The sequence below is a fragment of the Mustela nivalis genome (assembly GCF_964662115.1).
Source record: "Mustela nivalis genome assembly, chromosome: 11".
In the NCBI taxonomy this organism is placed as follows: Eukaryota; Metazoa; Chordata; class Mammalia; order Carnivora; family Mustelidae; genus Mustela; species Mustela nivalis.
Genome location: NC_139030.1, coordinates 3,356,511 through 3,375,524, shown reverse-complemented (window position 1 = coordinate 3,375,524; position 19,014 = coordinate 3,356,511).

Here is a 19,014-nt window from a genome sequence, read left to right as displayed (position 1 = left end):
ACCTCCATGCTGTTTTCCAGAGAGGTTGCACCAGCTTGCATTCCCACCAACAGTGTAGGAGGGTTCCCCTTTCTCCACATCCTCGCCAGCATCTGTCATTTCCTGACTTGTTGATTTTAGCCATTCTGACTGGTGTGAGGTGATATCGCATTGTGGTTTTGATTTGTATTTCCCTGATGCCGAGTGATATGGAGCACTTTTTCATGTGTCTGTTGGCCATCTGGATGTCTTCTTTGCAGAAATGTCTGTTCATGTCCTCTGCCCATTTCTTGATTGGATTATTTGTTCTTTGGGTGTTGAGTTTGCTAAGTTCTTTATAGATTCTGGACACTAGTCCTTTATCTGATATGTCGTTTGCAAATATCTTCTCCCATTCTGTCAGTTGTCTTTTGATTTTGTTAACTGTTTCCTTTGCTGTGCAAAAGCTTTTGATCTTGATGAAATCCCAATAGTTCATTTTTGCCCTTGCTTCCCTTGCCTTTGGCATTGTTCCTAGGAAGATGTTGCTGCGGCTGAGGTCGAAGAGGTTGCTGCCCGTGTTCTCCTCAAGGATTTTGATGGATTCCTTTCGCACATTGAGGTCCTTCATCCATTTTGAGTCTATTTTTGTGTGTGGTGTAAGGAAATGGTCCAATTTCATTTTTCTGCATGTGGCTGTCCAATTTTCCCAGCACCATTTATTGAAGAGGCTGTCTTTTTTCCATTGGACATTCTTTCCTGCTTTGTCGAAGATTAGTTGACCATAGAGTTGAGGGTCTATTTCTGGGCTCTCTATTCTGTTCCATTGATCTATGGGTCTGTTTTTGTGCCAGTACCATGCTGTCTTGATGATGACAGCTTTGTAATAGAGCTTGAAGTCCGGGATTGTGATGCCACCAACGTTGGCTTTCTTTTTCAATATCTCTTTAGCTATTCGAGGTCTTTTCTGGTTCCATATAAATTTTAGAATTATTTGTTCCATTTCTTTGAAAAAGATGGGTCAAGAAGATGTGGTATATATACACAATGGAATACTATGCAGCCATCAAAAGAAATGAAATCTTGCCATTTGCGACAACATGGATGGAACTAGAGCATATCATGCTTAGCGAAATAAGTCAAGCGGAGAAAGACAACTATCATATGATCTCCCTGATATGAGGTAGTGGTGATGCAACATGGGGGCTTAAGTGGGTACGAGAAGAATCAATGAAACAAAATGGGATTGGGAGGGAGACAAACCATAAGTGACTCTTAATCTCACAAAACAAACTGAGGTTTGCTTGGGGGAGGGGGTTTGGGAGAAGGGGGTGGTATTATGGACATTGGGGAGGGTATGTGTTTTGGTGAGTGCTGTGAAGTGTGTAAACCTGGTGATTCACAGACCTGTACCCCTGGGGATAAAAATATATGTTTATAAAAAATAAAAAATTATATTAAAAAAAAAAAAAAGAAATGCAATAATGATTCCACCTAAGCAAATTAATTAATGCAATACACCACATCAGTAAAATGAAAGGAAAAAATATATGGTCATCACAATAAAGAAAACATATTTGACAAAATTCAACATCCATTTGTGATTTTAAAAACTTGACAAAATAGGTATAGAATGAATTCATCTCAATACAATGAAGGCTACCTATTAAAAGTTTCATCATAATCAGTGGGGGAAAACTGAAAACTCCTCTAAAAGCCAATATAAGGCAAGGGTGTCCATTCTCACCTCTTCTATTAAACATATTACTGGAAATTTTAGCTAGAACAATTAGATAAGAAAAATAAATAAACATCACTGGCATTGGAAAGAAAGAAGTAAAATGATCTCTGTTTACAGATGATATAAACATATATGCAGAATACCTTACAGGCTACACACACACACACACACACACACACAATTAGAACTAATAATTAATTCCGTAAATGTGCAGGATACAAAACCAACATACAAAAGCAATCATATTTCTACACACAAACAATGAACTATTCAAAAAGGAAATTAAGCAAGAAATCCCATTCACATTGGTGCATTGGCAACAAAAAAGAATAAAATAGTTAGAAATAAACTTAACCAAGAAGATGAAAGCCCTACACAATGAAAAGTATAAAAATTAATGAAAATTAAAGAAGATATAGGTAAATGAAAAGACATCCATGTTCATGGATTAAAAGAATTAATATTGTTAATATGTCCAAATTACGCAGAGTGATCTACAGATTTGATGTAATCCCTATCAAAATTCTAATTACATTCTTTACAGAAATATAAAAAGCAATCTTAAAATTTAAAGCAACAGAAGACCTCAGATAGCCAAAGCAATCTTCAGCAAGAACAAAGCTGAAAGTATTCACTTCCTGTTTTCAAAATATATCCCAAACTACAGTTAACAAAACAGTATAGTATTGGTAGAAAGACAGACGTATAGACTAATGAAATAGAATAGAGAGCCCAGAAATAAACCCATGCATCTATGAATGACTGATCTAAAACCAGCATGCCAAAAACATATATTGGAGAAAGGATAGATACTTCAATATATGATATTGAAAAAACTGGAAATCTACATGTAGAATAATTAAACTGGATCCTTATGTCACATCCTGTACAAAAATAAATTAAAATGTAATATCATAGGGTATATCAACTAGCAGAGCAGGTTTATCTCCCATGTCGTGTTTTTCATTCTCTTGTTTATTCAGTCATATGTACATGTACTCATTCATTCATTCATTCAATTTAAAAACATGATGGTTACCTCATGTTTAAGGAACATTGTGGCAGTCTGTTGCGGAAGACCTGAATTCTCTACATTCCGGTATGCCTCTGGCTTAGCCCCATGCCTGGCATGAAATTGGTGATCAGTGAATATTGTGTTGAACAATTACCAAACTGGAGGTCGTTATTAAGTTCCCCATTTACCTAGGAGTTGTCTTGAAAGAAGAAATATTTCAACATAAGACTGAGCTTCTGATTATCCTGCGCAGCTTCTCCCCATTCCCGCTGGTCAAGAAAAATCTCCTAATCCAAACTATGTCACTATTTATGTTTAGTAATTATTTGTGGTTTTGGGGGAAGGGTGTGTGATTTGCCAATTTCCTTCTTTTAGTATCCCTTTCCTCCCTTTGCAGAGGCAGCAGGAGTTATTGAGTTTCCAGAAAGCCAGTGGCTTAGAAATTTGCCTCAATGGTTGTGCCATCAGAAAATCATTAATACTGCAAGCATGGCTCTCTGTTTCTTAGGAATCCCTGTGCATGGGACATTCTCCTCCTGGTTTGGACTACCAGCCTGAATTAGAGGAAAGATTCATTTCCTACTGATTTTTAGTACCACTAAAGAAAGAACATTGCTTTTTGCATACACCTATTATTGGATGATTCATAACTGTGAAGCCTGCAAGCTATCATTGCTTGCAGAAAAAAATTAAAACTCATGGTTTGGAAATAAATATATGTTCTTGTTACCTAATATTGAGACAATTACTTCATCATGGCAGAAGCTTAATAAAAACAATTATTAAATTACTCCAACAATGGTAATATGTCAAAGGTATGCAGATGACAACTGATAAGAGCTCCTACTTAATAAAACTGGAACAAATCAAGTATGAAAATAAATAAGAGAATATTGATACTCAAAGTGTAAAATAAGTTTCCATGTGTCCATAGTGATACAAATAAATGACCTAATAAACAAATAAATAAAGAAAATATATCTCCATGGAGAAGAAGTCCAGATGATTTATGTGGATACTTCAATATCAAAGAAGGGAAGCTTAACTCCTGACCCTGTAAACATGGGCTGTATGCATCACATGACTTCCTTCCAAAGAGTATGTCATAGAAAGGGGAAAAAAGAATAACTCTGTAGTGGAGAAATCTGATGAAACTACCTTAACCATGTGACCAAAATCAGCTGCAACAATATTTCATGTTTGTTTTATGTACCCTTGTATGTCACGAGAAAGGTACTTTATCTCTGTGGCCTTTCTCCTAAAAACATAAAACCTCAGTCTAATCGTGGGGGAAATCCCAATGAAAGGACAGTCCACTAAATAGTTAAATACCTACTAAATACCTAAATACTAAATACCTCAAAATTGTCAAGATCATCCCAAACAAGGAAAATCTAAGAATCTGCCGCAGCTGGGAAGAGCCCAAGGGAACATGATAACTGAATGTAATGTGGTATCCTGGATGGGGTGCTTGAGCAGAAAAATAACATTTGATAAAAAGTAAGGAAATTTGAATAAAGTATGGACTTTAGTTACTAATAACATGTTGATATTGGTTCACTTATTATAAAAAATGTACCATATTAACATAAGATATTAATAATAGGGAAACTGAGTGTGAAGTATGTGGGAACTCAATCTATCTTCACATCTTTCCTGTAAATTTAAGACTATTTTGAACCTAAAAGTTTATTAAAAACTAAAAATGAATCCCAGTGAAGAGAGAAAGGAACAAGATAGCACTGTGGGATTTTCTCTAGCCCCCTGGTCAGGCAAATAAGTGTGTGACATGTTCTGATTATATATCACAGAACATTTTTGATGGATTTTTTCTCTGTTTAGGCATGTGGGAGATAGAACATCTGCACAATGGCCAATAAGCTATTAGCCTGACTTACTCTACTCAAAATGGAGAAGGAATAGGGGAGAAGAGGCAAAGAATGATGAAAAGTAATGTGCTACTAAACCAAATGTTCCTTTTTATGAAGAATCACAGCAGAACTCTTGGAAGAAACCAACTTATTTTCAAAATTAGTAATTTTCAAGTTTCTTTGATCATTCACTCTATTGAGTGAAGTATTGAAAACCTGTCAATATTTCCAAATACATATGTATTTTTTGTAAATATGTATACATGTACCAATATTACTACCTAATATCCTAAGCCACTGTATACAGAGACGTTGATCACCAATAACAATGTACATAATTTTATATTTCATATTATATTTATAGTAATTTCTAATTTATTCTACCAGTTTCATGCCAGATCTGATTACTTTGCCATTGTTTTCATTTTTTTATTGGGTATTTTTTGGCTGACAAAGTGTTCATATTTGAAGGCAAAACATAGTTAGCTGTGAAAAAAAAAAAAAAACTAGGTTACCTTGTCTTTGCATATTAATTTTTAACTGACATTTTGCAGTAACCGTTTTAAGATATGTCTCCATTTTGGGGAGGGCTAGTTTTTTAAAAAGAGATTGTATCATTTGTACACACACGATTGAACACACATTACAGTACTTGGTGATTCAGTGGGCATTCATGAGTGTGGTCAAAGGGCTGATCCTTTCACATTGCAGAGTCTCCCCTTCCCTCACACTCCTCGCACTATAACTGACAATGATTTGACACAGATTAAGCCATGGATTTAATGGATTTAATACTAGCAAAATTTAATTTCTTTCCAGGTAAAAATAAGTAGAAACAGAACCATTGAAAGTTTTTTCCTTCATCTAAATAAATCATCTGGAGAACTACCTAGGTATTTGTACTCTAAAGACCCCTGGTAAAATTTGTACTCTAAAGACCCCTGGTAAAACTGACTGCAATAAAGAGAAGGGCAGAAGTAGTTTATATTGGTGGGACATTCAGGTCAATGTCTGAGCCGTGGATTTGGAGGTAGTGATGCACCCTGCAAGAACCTCATTGAAACAGGGGATGGCCAAGGCTATCCTGTTTAGTCCAGTCAGAGGGCATGTGTACATTCTTGGGTGGACTCAGTCTTCCAAATATCCGAGTACAAGGGTTATTGAATCTGACCAGATTTTCGTGAGTTGTTATAGTTAATAAGTAAATTCAACAAAGTGCCAAAATATAAAGTCAATACACAAAAATAATTTGTATTTCTATATACTTGCAAAGAACAATCCTAAAAGAAAAAATTCAAAGTTCACAGATTCTCTTTATAGTAGTATATTTTTCCTTCCAACTTTTTATTTAAATTTTAATTTTTATATAGAGTATAATACTGGCTTCCGGAGTAGAATTTAAGGATTCATCACCTCCATATAACACCCAGTGCTCATCACAACAAGTGCCCTCCTTAACACCCATCACCTATTTAGCCCACCCCTCCATCAACCCTCAGTTTGTTCTCTATCATTAAGTTTCTTCTAGTTTGAGTACCCCCTCTCGTTTTTTCATTCTGATAAATTTTTTGTTTTATTTCCTAAATTCCACGTATGAGTGAAATCACAAGGCATTTGTCTTTCTCTGGCTGACTTATTCTGAATAGCATAAGCTAGAGTTCTATGGACATCATTGCAAAAGGCAAGATTTCAATCTTTTGATGGCTGAGTAATACTACATTGTGTATAGATACCACATCTTTATTTTATATCACATTCATCAGTTGATGGACATTTAGGATTTTTGCATAGTTTAACTGTTATTATTATTTTTAAAGATTTTTATTTATTTATTCGTGTGTGTGTGTGTGTGTGTGTGTGTGTGTGTGTTCGTGTCTGTGTGTGTGAGAGAAAGAGAATGAGTAGGGAGGAGGGCAGAAGGGGAACGAGAGAGAGAGAGAGAGAGAGAGAGAGAGAGAAAGATTCTCTGCTGAGCAGTGAGCCCAAGGCAGGGCTCAATCCCGGGACCTGGAGATGACTGAGCTGAAGGCAGACACTTAACCAACTGAACCACTCAGGCACCCCCATAATTTGGTTATTATTAAAAATGCTCCTATAAACATCAGGTGCATGTACCCCTTTGAATCTGTATATTTGTAAGCTTTGGGTAAGTACCTAGTAGTGAAATTGCTGGATTGTAGGGTATTTCTATTTTTAACCTTTTGAGGAACCTCCATACTGTTTCCAGAGTGGCTGCACCAGTTTGCATTCCCCTTCCTCTGCATCCTCAGCAATATCTGTTGTTGAGTGTGTTGTTGATTTTAGTCATTCTGTCAGGTGTGAGGTGGTATTTCATTGCAGTTTTGATTTGTATTTCCTGAAGATGAGTGATGTTGAGCACCTTTGCATGTGTCTGTTAGCCATCTGAATGTCTTCTTTGGGAAAAAAAATGCTGATGTCTTCTGCCCAGTTCTTAACTGGATTGTTTGATTTTGGGGTGTTGGTTTGATAAATTCTTAAAAGTTTGGATACTAACCCTTTATCAGATATGTCATTTGTAAATATCTTCTCCTATTCCACAGGCTGCCTTTTAGTTTAGATGCTTGTTTTCTTCTCTGTACAGAAGCTTTATAGTTTGATGAAGTCCCAATACTTCATTTTTGCTTTTGTTTTCCTTGCCTCCAGTGATGTGTCTAGCAATAAGTTGCTATGGTCAAGGCCAAAGAGGTTGCCACCTGTGTTCTTTACTAAGATTTTGATGGTTTCCTGTCTCAAATTTAGGTCTTTCATCCATTTAGAATTTGTTTTTGTTGTATGGTGTAACAAAGTGCTCCAGTTTCATTCTTCTGTGTATTGCAGTCCAGTTTTCTCAATACCATTTATTGAAGGGACTGTCTTTTTCCATTGGATATTCTTTCCTGCTTTCTTAAAGATTAGTTGACCATAGAGTTATGGGTCTATTTCCAGATTCCTTATTCTGTTCCATTGATCTTTTCTCTGTTTTCATACCAATACCATACTGTACTGATTGCTACATATTTGTAATATAGCTTGAAGTCCAAAATTGTGATACCTCCAATTTTTGTTTGTTAGTTTGTTCAGGATTTCTTTGGCTATGCAGGATCTTTTGTGGTTCCATACAAATTTTTAGGATTGTTTCTTCTAGTGCTGTGAAAAATGCTAATGATATTTTGATAGGGATTGCTTTAATGTGTAAATTACTTTGGGTAGTTTAGCCTTTTTAACAATGTTCTTCCAATCCAAGAGCATGGAATGTCTCCATTTTTTTGTGCCCTCTTCAACTTCTTTCGTAAGTGTTCTATAGTTTTCAGCATACAGATCTTTCACCTCTTTGGTTACGTTTATTCTTAGATATCTTACTGTTTTTGGTGCAATTGTAAATAAGATAAATTCCTTGTTTCCTTTTTTTGCTACTTCATTATTGGTTTATAGAAATGAAACAGATTTCTGTACACTGATTTTATATCTTATGGTTTTCCTGAATTCAGGTGTTAGTTCTACCAATTTTTTAGTGGAATCTCTTGGGTTTTTTTACATAGAATATCAGGTTGTCTGCAAATAATGAATGTTTGGCTTCTTCTTTGCTGATCTGGTTGCCTACTTATTTCTTAGCTGAGGCTAAGACTTACAGTATTATGTTAAATAATAATGGTGACAATGGACATCTTTGTCTTGTTCCTGATTGTAGGGGAAAGGCTCTCAGTTTTTCCCCAATGAGAATGATATTATCTGTGGGTCTTTCATATACAGCTTCTGTGATGTTGAGGTATATTTTATCTGTACATGCTTTGTTGAGGTTTTTTTATTTTCTTAATCAAGAACGGATGCTATATTTTGTCAAATGCCATTTCTGCATCAATTGAGAGGATCATATGTTTCTTACCCTTTCTTTTTTATTATTACTATTTTTAAAATTTCTTTTCAGTGTACCAGAATTTATTGTTTATGCACCACAACCAGTGCTCCATGCAATACATGCCCTCCATAATACCTACCACCAGGCTGACCCAACCACCTCCCCTCTACTTCAAAGACCTCATATTGTTTTTCAGAGTCCATAGTCTTTCTTTTTATTAATGTGGTCCAACACATGGATTGATTTGACAATATTGAACCAGCCCCACAGCCCAGGGATAAATCCCATTTCATCATAGTGAATAATTCTTTTAATGTTAGATTCATTTTGCTACTATCTTGTTTAGAATTACTGCATCCATGTTCATCAAAGACCATGACCTATAATTCTTCCTTCAAGTGGGGGTCTTTGTTTTTTTTAATCAAGCTAATCTGGCCTCATAGAAGCAACTTGGACATTTTTCTTCCATTTTGGAACATTTTGAGAAGAGGTTTTAACTCTTCCTTAAATGTCTAGTAGAATTCTCCTGGGAAGCCATGTAGCCCAGGACTTTTGTTTGTTTGGAGATGTTTGATTACTGATTCAATTTCATTGCTGGTTATGGGTCTGTTCAAAATTTCTATGTCTTCCTGTTTCAGTTATGGTAGTTCATAAGCTTCTAGGAATTTTTTCATTTCTTCCAGATTGCCCAGTTTTTTGGCAGATATTTTTCATAATATTCTCTTTTAATTTGTGCATTTCTGTGGTGTTGGTTGTGATCTCTCCTCCTTCATTCATGATTTTATTTATTTCATTCCCTTCTCTTTTCTTTTGATAAGTCTAACTAGATGTTTATCCTATTGCTTTAGGATGAAATATTCTGAATATATTTGTTAAACCTATCTGGTTAAGTATGTCATTCAAAGTCATTGTTTCCTTGTTCATTTTCTGCTTACATAATCTGTCTGTTTCTGTGAATGGGGTGTTCAAGTGTCCTGCTATTATTGTATTATTATAAATGAGCTTCCTTATGTTTGTTATTAGTTGATTTATATTTTTGGGTGCTCCCAATTTGGGGGCATACATATTTATAATTATTAGATTTTCTTGATGGATAGACTGCTTAATTATGATTTAGTGCCATTCTTCATCTCTCGTTACAGTCTTTGGTTTAAAATCTCATTTTCATGATATAAGAATGGCTACTCTGGCTTTCTTTTTATGTCCATTAGCATGATAGATTGTTTTGCATTCCCTTTCTTTAAACCTGGCAATGTCTTTATGTCTAAAATTAGTAGCATATATATGGGTCTTTTTTTTTTTTAATCCATTCTGATGCCCTATGTCTTTTAATTGGTGCATTCAGTCCACTTATGTTCAAAGTGATTATTCATAGATATTAATTTAGTGCCATTGCATTGTTTATTTCTAGTCTTTGTTGCCTTTGCCTCCCCACTGCCTTCAAGAGTCCCCTTTAATATTTCTTGAAGGGCTGGTTAAGTGGCCGCAAACTCCCTTAGTTGTTTGGAAAACTCTTTATCTCTCCAATTCTGAATATGAGAGCCTTGCTGGATAAAGTATTCTGGGCTGTATATTTTCTCACTCAGTATGTTCAATATGTCCTACAACTGTCTCTGGCCTTCCATGTTTCTGTGGACAGATGTGCTGTGATCCTGATCTGGCTTTCCTTCTAGTTTAAGTACTTTTCTTCCTTTGCTGCTTTCAAGATTCTTTCCTTGTCTCTGTGTTTTCTTTCTTTCTTTCTTTCTTTCTTTCTTTCTTTCTTTCTCTCATTTTTTTTTTTTGTCTCTGTATTTTCTAACTTGCTATGATATTTCTTGGTGATGGCCAGATTTTGTTGATTTAAATAGATATATATCTATTTAAATCAAATATATATTATATCATTATACATATATATATATATATATATATATATATATATATATAATCTCAGAGAAAGCATGAGCAGGAGTGGTGGAGAATCTCAAGGAGAATCTGTGCTGAGCATGGAGTCTGTTGTGAGGCTTCATGTCATGACACTGAGATGACTTAAGTTGAAACCAAGAGTCAGATACTAAGCTGAGTGCAGCACCTAGGTGCCCTTTTTGTTGAATTTAATTGGAGTTTTCTGTATTTCTTGGATTTTGGTGTTTGTTTCTTCCCCATATTAGGGAATTTTTCAGTTATAACTTGCTCTAATAAATCTTCTGCCCTTTTTTCTTTCTCTTCTTCTTCTGGGATCCATGTGATTCAAACATTATTATGCTTTAAGGAGTTGCTGAGTTCCCTAAATCAACATTTGTTATCCAATACCTTTCTTTCCTTTTTTCCCAGCTTCTTTGTTTTCTGTAATTTTATCTTCTATATCACTGACTGATTTCTCTGCTTCATTCATCCTCATTGACATTAAACCCATTTGGCTTTGCATCTAAGTTGTAGTATTTCTTATTTTGGCCTGAGTAGTTCATTATTAATTTTTTTTTTAATCTCTGTACTACGGGGGTCTCCAGTGTCTGCCATACTTTTCTCAAACCCAGCTAGTGTCCTTATGGTATTGTTTTAAACTCCAATTCACACATCTTACTTGTATCTGTATTGATTTTGCAGTGAATTCATTTGTCTTGTCACTTTGTCTGGGTCACTATTTCTGTTGTTGTATTTAGGTCAGTGTACTGTATTCCCACTCCTGAAAATAATGGCAATATAAAGAAGATGTCTGGGGGACAAGTGGACAGCAGAGTAGGGGACCTCATTTTATCTGGTCCCTTGAATTTAGCAGCATATCTGCCAAACCATTCTGAGCACACACAAATTCAACCTGAAGATTTATCTGGATCCTTACAAACAGAAAAATGACTACATTTTGTGAGGTAAGAAGTGCAGAACCTTGAATCTTTGGAGGAAATGTCAGAAGATAAGTGGAGGGGGAAGGAGCCTCCATAAGACAGCCACTGGTAAGTGATATAACACCAGAGCAAAATATCAGTACCCTTGGAAATCAGCTCCAGAGAGAGATACCACTTTTTGAAAAGGGCACAAGGAATGAATAGGGTAGAATTCTCAGTGGATCATTGTGGTCTCAGGATTCTAGGAGACTCAGAAAGAAAGAGGGATCCTGAGTGTCCAAGCAGTGGAGCAGTGAGACTGGTTATGGTCAGTGAGCCCAGAAATAACTCTCAGCTCTGGTCACCGTAAACTGCAAGCTGGGCTGGTAGGGAAACCACTTTCTGTCTGACCCCCCCCCCCCAAGAAAGACGAGAAAGTGTGGGCTGTTTAACAATCCAGGTTACTGTGCCCATGACAGGGCAAAAGCTCTCAGGGCAGTGTGGCCCATGAAAGGACTGAAGCAGCATGCATGACCTAAGAGCTGCAGAAAAGAGTGCACGTGTGAGCAAATGGCTGCTAGCAATTACAAATCACAAAGCACAGGGACACTTGCAGGTCCCTGTTTCTCCTTTGGGAGAGGTGCAGTGGAGCAGGAACCAAAGGATTTGGCAGTTTGGCACACAAAGAGGCTATGCTCACAACAGGGCAACAGCTCTTAAGGCAGCATGACCCCTGAAAGGATGGTGGGACAACACCCAGCATGGCCTGTAAGCTGCAGAAAAGCGTGCATGCACAAGCCCACAGCTGCTAGCAATTGCAAAGTCACAAAGCACAGAGATGCTCGTGGGTCCCTGTAACTTCACTTAGGAGAGCTGCAGCAGGTATAATAGTGTGAGTCTACGGAGTTTGGTACAAACAGAAGTGGAGATGGTTTGACCTGATGGTTTTATTGAAGAAAGGGGACTTTGACCTTGTGGCTCTGGACCAGAGAGTCCAGCAAGGCCATATTTGCTCTGATCCACTAAAGAGAAGTAGAAAAATGTCAGGGAACAGAAGCCACACAGCCAACTAGCTCACATTAAGCCCACCTTCCTGAAAAGGAGTGGGCAACTCCACCCACTCAAGGATGACTGAGAAGCCAAGGGGTAGGTTCCCACCCCCCAGAAGACAGACTTGAAAAACAGATGAATGATAAGATTATTTCCCATAGGACTGTAAAACTCCAGCACCAGGGAGAAATAATATAAGGAGCTTTAGGTGTTCCCTCATGACTCGTTTATATTTTAGGCTAAAAGTTTCTTTGCTCTCCTCCTCCTCTTCCTTCCTTTTCTGCTGTTGCTTCTTCTTTTCTTCTTCTTCTACTTCTTTTTCTATCCTGTTTGCCTTACAAATAGATTCTTATTTTCCAACTTATGTTTTTATTTATTTTTTTATTTATTTTTTATTTTTTTATTTTTTATAAACATATATTTTTATCCCCAGGGGTACAGGTCTGTGAATCACCAGGTTTACACACTTCACAGCACTCACCAAAGCACATACCCTCCCCAATTTCCATAATCCCACCCACTTCTCCCAAACCCCCTCCCCCAAGCAACCCTCAGTTTGTTTTGTGAGATTAAGAGTTACTTATGGTTTGTCTCCCTCCCAATCCCATCTTGTTTCATTTATTCTTCTCCTACCCGCTTAAGCCTCCATGTTGCATCACCACTTCCTCATATCAGGGAGATCATATGATAGTTGTCTTTCTCTGCTTGACTTATTTCGCTAAGCATGATACGCACTAGTTCCATCCATGTTGTCGCAAATGGCAAGATTTCATTTCTTTTGATGGCTGCATAGTATTCCATTGTGTATATATACCACATCTTCTTGATCCATTCATCTGTTGATGGACATAAAGGTTCATTCCATAGTTTGCTATTGTGGACATTGCTGCTATAAACATTTGGGTGCATGTGCCCCTTTGGATCACTACGTTTGTATCTTCAGGGTAAATACCCAATAGTGCAATTGCTGGGTCATAGGGCAGTTCTATTTTCAACATTTTGAGGAACATCCATGCTGTTTTCCAGAGTGGCTGCACCAGCTTGCATTCCCACCAACAGTGTAGGAGGGTTCCCCTTTCTCCGCATCCTCGCCAGCAACCTAGGAATAAACCTAACCAAAGAGACACAGAATCTATACTCAGAAAACTATAAAGTACTCATGAAAGAAATTGAGGAAGACACAAAGAAATGGAAAAATGTTCCATGCTCCTGGATTGGAAGAATAAATATTGTGAAAATGTCTATGCTACCTAAAGCAATCTACACATTTAATGCAATTCCTATCAAAGTACCATCCATCTTTTTCAAAGAAATGGAACAAATAATCCTAAAATTTATATGGAACCAGAAAAGACCTCGAATAGCCAAAGGGATATTGAAAAAGAAAGCCAACGTTGGTGGCATCACATTTCCGGACTTCAAGCTCTATTACAAAGCTGTCATCATCAAGACAGCATGGTACTGGCACAAAAACAGACACATAGATCAATGGAACAGAATAGAGAGCCCAGAAATAGACCCTCAAATCTATGGTCAACTAATCTTCAACAAAGCAGGAAAGAGTGTCCAATGGAAAAAAGACAGCCTCTTCAATAAATGGTGCTGGGAAAATTGGACAGCCACAGGCAGAAAAATGAAATTGGACCATTTCCTTACACCACACACAAAAATAGACTCAAAATGGATGAAGGACCTCAATGTGCGAAAGGAATCCATCAAAATCCTTGAGGAGAACACAGGCAGCAACCTCTTCGACCCCTGCTCCAACTTGTGTTTTTAAAGTCACTTTCAAACTTTCATTATTTCACATTTATGTTTAATAGATTTATGCCCCATCCAAGCCCATTTTTCACTCTATTTAATTTTATCTTCATATCTTTCTATATCCATATCTATCTATAAATAAATCTGTTTATAAATAGAAATCAATATCTATGTATAAATATCTGTCTATCTATAGATATTGATAGATAGATAGACAGATAAATATCTATATCTACAAATCTATTTATAGATAGATAGGTACAATCCTCATATCAGACAAATTTATCTATAAATAAATTTATAGATAGATATAGATATAGATGAAGTTCTTATTTCTTTGAAATTTTGGAATATATTTTTTTCTAACACACAAACCAAAAATAATCAATTAGGAACAGGGAGATCACCCTGATTTCTCCAACCTGAGAGAAAACAATACCCATTTTTTCATTGTTTTAGCTTATCTTGGCTCTGGTTGTATATCTGTCGTAGCTTCAGACCACTTTGGATGTTATCTAGGGTGCATTTTCCTTGGGTCATGCTTGATAATTTGGACCCTGTTTATTTGCTTAGGCAACCCTCATCAGAATGTCCAGAAGGAGGAAATCTAAACAAATAAAAGAAACAATGTCCTTTGCCACAGAACTAATGGATATAGATATAAACAAGATGTCAGAGACAGAACTGAATATAGCAATCACAAAGTCAAAAGCTAGGCTTGAAAAAAGCATTAGTGACAAAATAGAATCTCTGAGGGCAGAAATGAGATCAGGTCAAACTTAAAAATGCTGTAATGAGATGTAGTGTAAACTGGATACTCTCACAGCCAAGATAAATGAGACAGAGGAGAGAATCAGTGGTCTAGATGATAAGCTGATGGAAAGGAAGGAAGTTGAGGAAAACAGCTAGTAGCCTATGAAAATAGATTTTGAGAGATTGAATGATGCCATGAAACATTCCAGTGTCAGAATTGTTGGGGATCCCCAAGGGGGTGGAGAGAGAAATAACTAGAAGGCATATTTGAGCAAATCATAGCTGAGAACATCCTTAATGTGGGGAAGGAAACATGCATTCATTTCCATAAGGCAGAGAGGACCCCTCTCAAAATCAATAAATATATAGCAATACCCTGACATAAAATAGTGAAGCTTGAAAATCTTACAACCAAACAATCTATCCTGAGAATAGCTTGGGAGAGGAGGTTTCTTACACATGGAGGGAGAAACATCAGAATAACACCAAATATATTCACAGAGAACTGGCAAGCCAGAAAGGGCTGGTAGGACATATTCAGGATACTAAATGAGAAAAACATGCAGTCAAGAATACTTTATCCAGCAAAGCTGTCATTCAGAATGGTTAGAGAGATAAAGAACTTTCAGGACAAGCAGAAATTGAATGAATATGTAACCACAAAGCCAGCCCTGCAAGAAATATTACGGGGGATTCTCTAAGCAAGAGACCCCAAGAGTAATATAGAACAGAAATTAACAGAAACAATCCACAGATACAGAGACTTTAAAGACAATACAATGAGAGACTATGGACTCTAGGAAACTCTTGGGTGGCTCAGTGGGTTAAAGCCTCTGCCTTCAGCTCAGGTCATGAGCTCAGGGTCCTGAGATCAAGGCTCTCTGCTCAGCAGGGAGCCTGTTTCATTCTCTCTCTCTCTCTGCCTGCCTCTCTGCCTACTTGTGATCTCTCTCTCTGTCAAATAAATAAATAAAATCTTAAAAAACAAAAACAAAAACTAATGATGTTCTGTGTGGTGACTCAATTAACATAAAAAATTAAATAAATGCAAAACAATGGCACTAGATTCATATCTCTCAATAGTTACTCTGAATGTAAATGGGCTGATTGCTCTCATGAAGAGACAAACAAGACTTCCAATTGGATAAAAAAGCAGGATCCATCCATATGCTGTCTACAGGAGATACATTTTGAACCTAAAGACACCTCCAGATTGAAAGTGAGATGGAGAACAATCTAACAAGTTAATGGATCTTAAAAGAAAGATTGGGTAACAATCCTCATATCAGACAAATTAGATTTTAAACCAAAGCCATACAAAGAGACATTGAAGGACACTATATTATATGTAAAGAGTCTATTCAACAAGAAGTTCTAACAATTATAAATATCTATTCCCCCAACATGGGAGCAGCCAATTACATAAACCAATTAATAACCAAAATAAAGAAATGTATTGATAATAATACATTAATAGAAGAAGACTTCAACACTCCACTCACAGAAGTGGACAGTTTATCTAAGCAGAGGATCAACAAAGTAACAAGGGCTTTGAGTGACACACTGGACCAGATGGACTTCACAGATATATACAGAACATTCCACCCTAAGACAGCAGAATACTCATTCTTCTCAAATGCACATTGAACTTTCTCCAGAAGAGATCACATAAAGGATCACAAATCAGTTCTCAACCAATAGTAAAAGACTGAGATCATTCTCTGCTTGCTATGATACCACAATGCTTTGAAACTGGAACTCAGTCACAAGAAAGTATTCAAAAGGAATTCAAACACTTGGAGGTTAAAGAACATCCTGATAGAGAATGAATTGTTCAACCAAGGTATTAAAGAAGAACTTAAGAAATTCCTGGAAACTAAAAACAATGAAAACACATTGGTTTGGGGCACCTGGGTGGTTCAGTGGGCTAAGCCTCTGCCTTTGGTTCAGGTCATGATCTCAGGGTTCTGAGACTGAGCCCTGTATTGGGCTCTCTGCTCAGCAGGGAGTCTGCTTCTCTCCCACCCCTAACCCCGCTCCTGCCTCTCTGACTACTGGTGATGTCTCTCTTTCTCTCTCTCTGTCAAATAAATAAATAAATATATTTTTAAACCCACATTGGTTCAAAACCTATGTGAAAGAGCAAAGGTATTCCTAAGAGGAAAGTACACAACCACAGAAGCAGCTCTCAAAAAATTAGAAAAAAAAAATCCTAAATGCACAAGCTAACCTTAAACTGAAAGGGCCTGGTGAAAGAACAGCAAATAAAGCTTAAACCAAAGCAGAAGGAGAGAAATAATAAATAGTAGAGCAGAAATCAATGAAATAGAAACAAGAAAAATAGTAGAACAGATCAAAGAAACTAGAAGCTGGTTCTTTGAAAGAATTAATAAGATCAATAAACCTCTGGCCATATTTATCCAAAAGAAAAGAGTAAAGACCCAAATTAATAAAATCACTAACAAAAGGGGAGAGATCATGACCAACACTGAGGAAATACAATTTGCAAAAGAACAATTATGAACAATTATATGCCAAGAAATTATGCAATCTATAAGAAATGGATGCATTTCTGGAAATTCATAAACTACCGACTGAAATAGGAAGAAGCAGAAAATATGAACAGACAAAGAACCAGCAAGGAAATTGAAGCAGTAATTAAAAACCTCTCAAAAAACAAGTGTTCAGGGCCAGATGGCATCCCAGGGGAATTCTACCTAATATTTAAAGAAGAAATCATACCTATGCTAAAGAAACACTTCCAAAAAAAAAAAAATAGAAAGAGAAGAAAAATTTCCAAACTTGTTCTATGAGACCAACATTATCCTGATCCCAAAACCAGACAAAGAGCCCATAAAAAAGAATAATAGACAAATATCCCTGATGAACATGGAGGCCAAAATACTTAACAACATCCTAGCCAAGAGGATCCAACAGAATATTAAAAGGATTATTCACCATGACCAGGTGGGATTTATTCCTCAAATTCAAGGCTGGTTCAACATTCAGAAATCAATCAATATGATAGAGCACATTAATAAAAGACCAGGCAAGAACTAGAGGATTTTCTCAATTGATTCAGAAAAGGTATTTGACAAAATACCGCATCCTTTCTTTGTCAAAAGTCTTCAAAGTATAGGGATATAGGGAACATACCTCAGTATCATAAAAGCCATCTATGAAAAGTCCACAATGAATAGCATTCTCAGTGGGGGAAAACTGAGAGCTTTTCCCTGAAGGTCAGGAGCATGACAGAAATACCCACTCTCACCAGTATTGTTAAACATAGCAATAGAAGTCCTAGCCTCAAAAAAAAAAAAAAAAAAAAGAAGTCCTAGCCTCAGTAATCAGACAACAAAAAGAAATAAGATTCATTCTAACTGGCAAGAAGAAGTCAAACTCTCTCTCTCTTCAAATATGACATGATATTTTATGTGGAAAACATAAAGGACTCCACCCCCAAATTACTACCCCTCATATAGCAATTCAGCAACATGGCAAGATACAAAATCAATGCACTGAAATTAGTTGCATTTCTATACGCTAACAATGTAACTGAAGAAAGAGAAATTAAGGAATCCATTCGATTTACAATAACATCAAAAACCATAAGATTCCTTGGAATAAACCTAACCAAAGAGGTAAAGGATCTATGCTCCAGAAACTACATATCATTTATGAAAGAAATTGAGGAAGACACAAAGAGATGGGTAAAGATTCCATGCTCATGAATTGGAAGAATAAACATTGTTAAAATGTTCATGCTGCCCAGGCAATCTATACTTTCAATGCCATCCCTATCAAAATAACATTAACATTTTTCACAGAGAACAGAACAAACAACCCTAAAATCTGTATTGAGCCAGAAAAGACCCTGAATCACCAGGGAAGTGTTGAAAAAAAAAAATAAAGCTATGGGGAATCACAATTCCAGACTTCAACCTGTATTACAAAGCTGTGATCATCAAGACAGCATAGTATTGACATAATAGCAGATACTTAGATCAATCAAACAGAATAGGGAGCCCAGAAATAGACCCACAACTCTGTGGTCAACTAATCTTTGACAAAGCAGGAAAGAATATCCAGTGGAATAAAAACAGTCTTTTCAATAAATGGTGATGATAAATTGGACAGCCACATGCAGAAGAATGCAACTGGAACATTCTCTTACACCATATGCAAAGGCAAACTCAAAA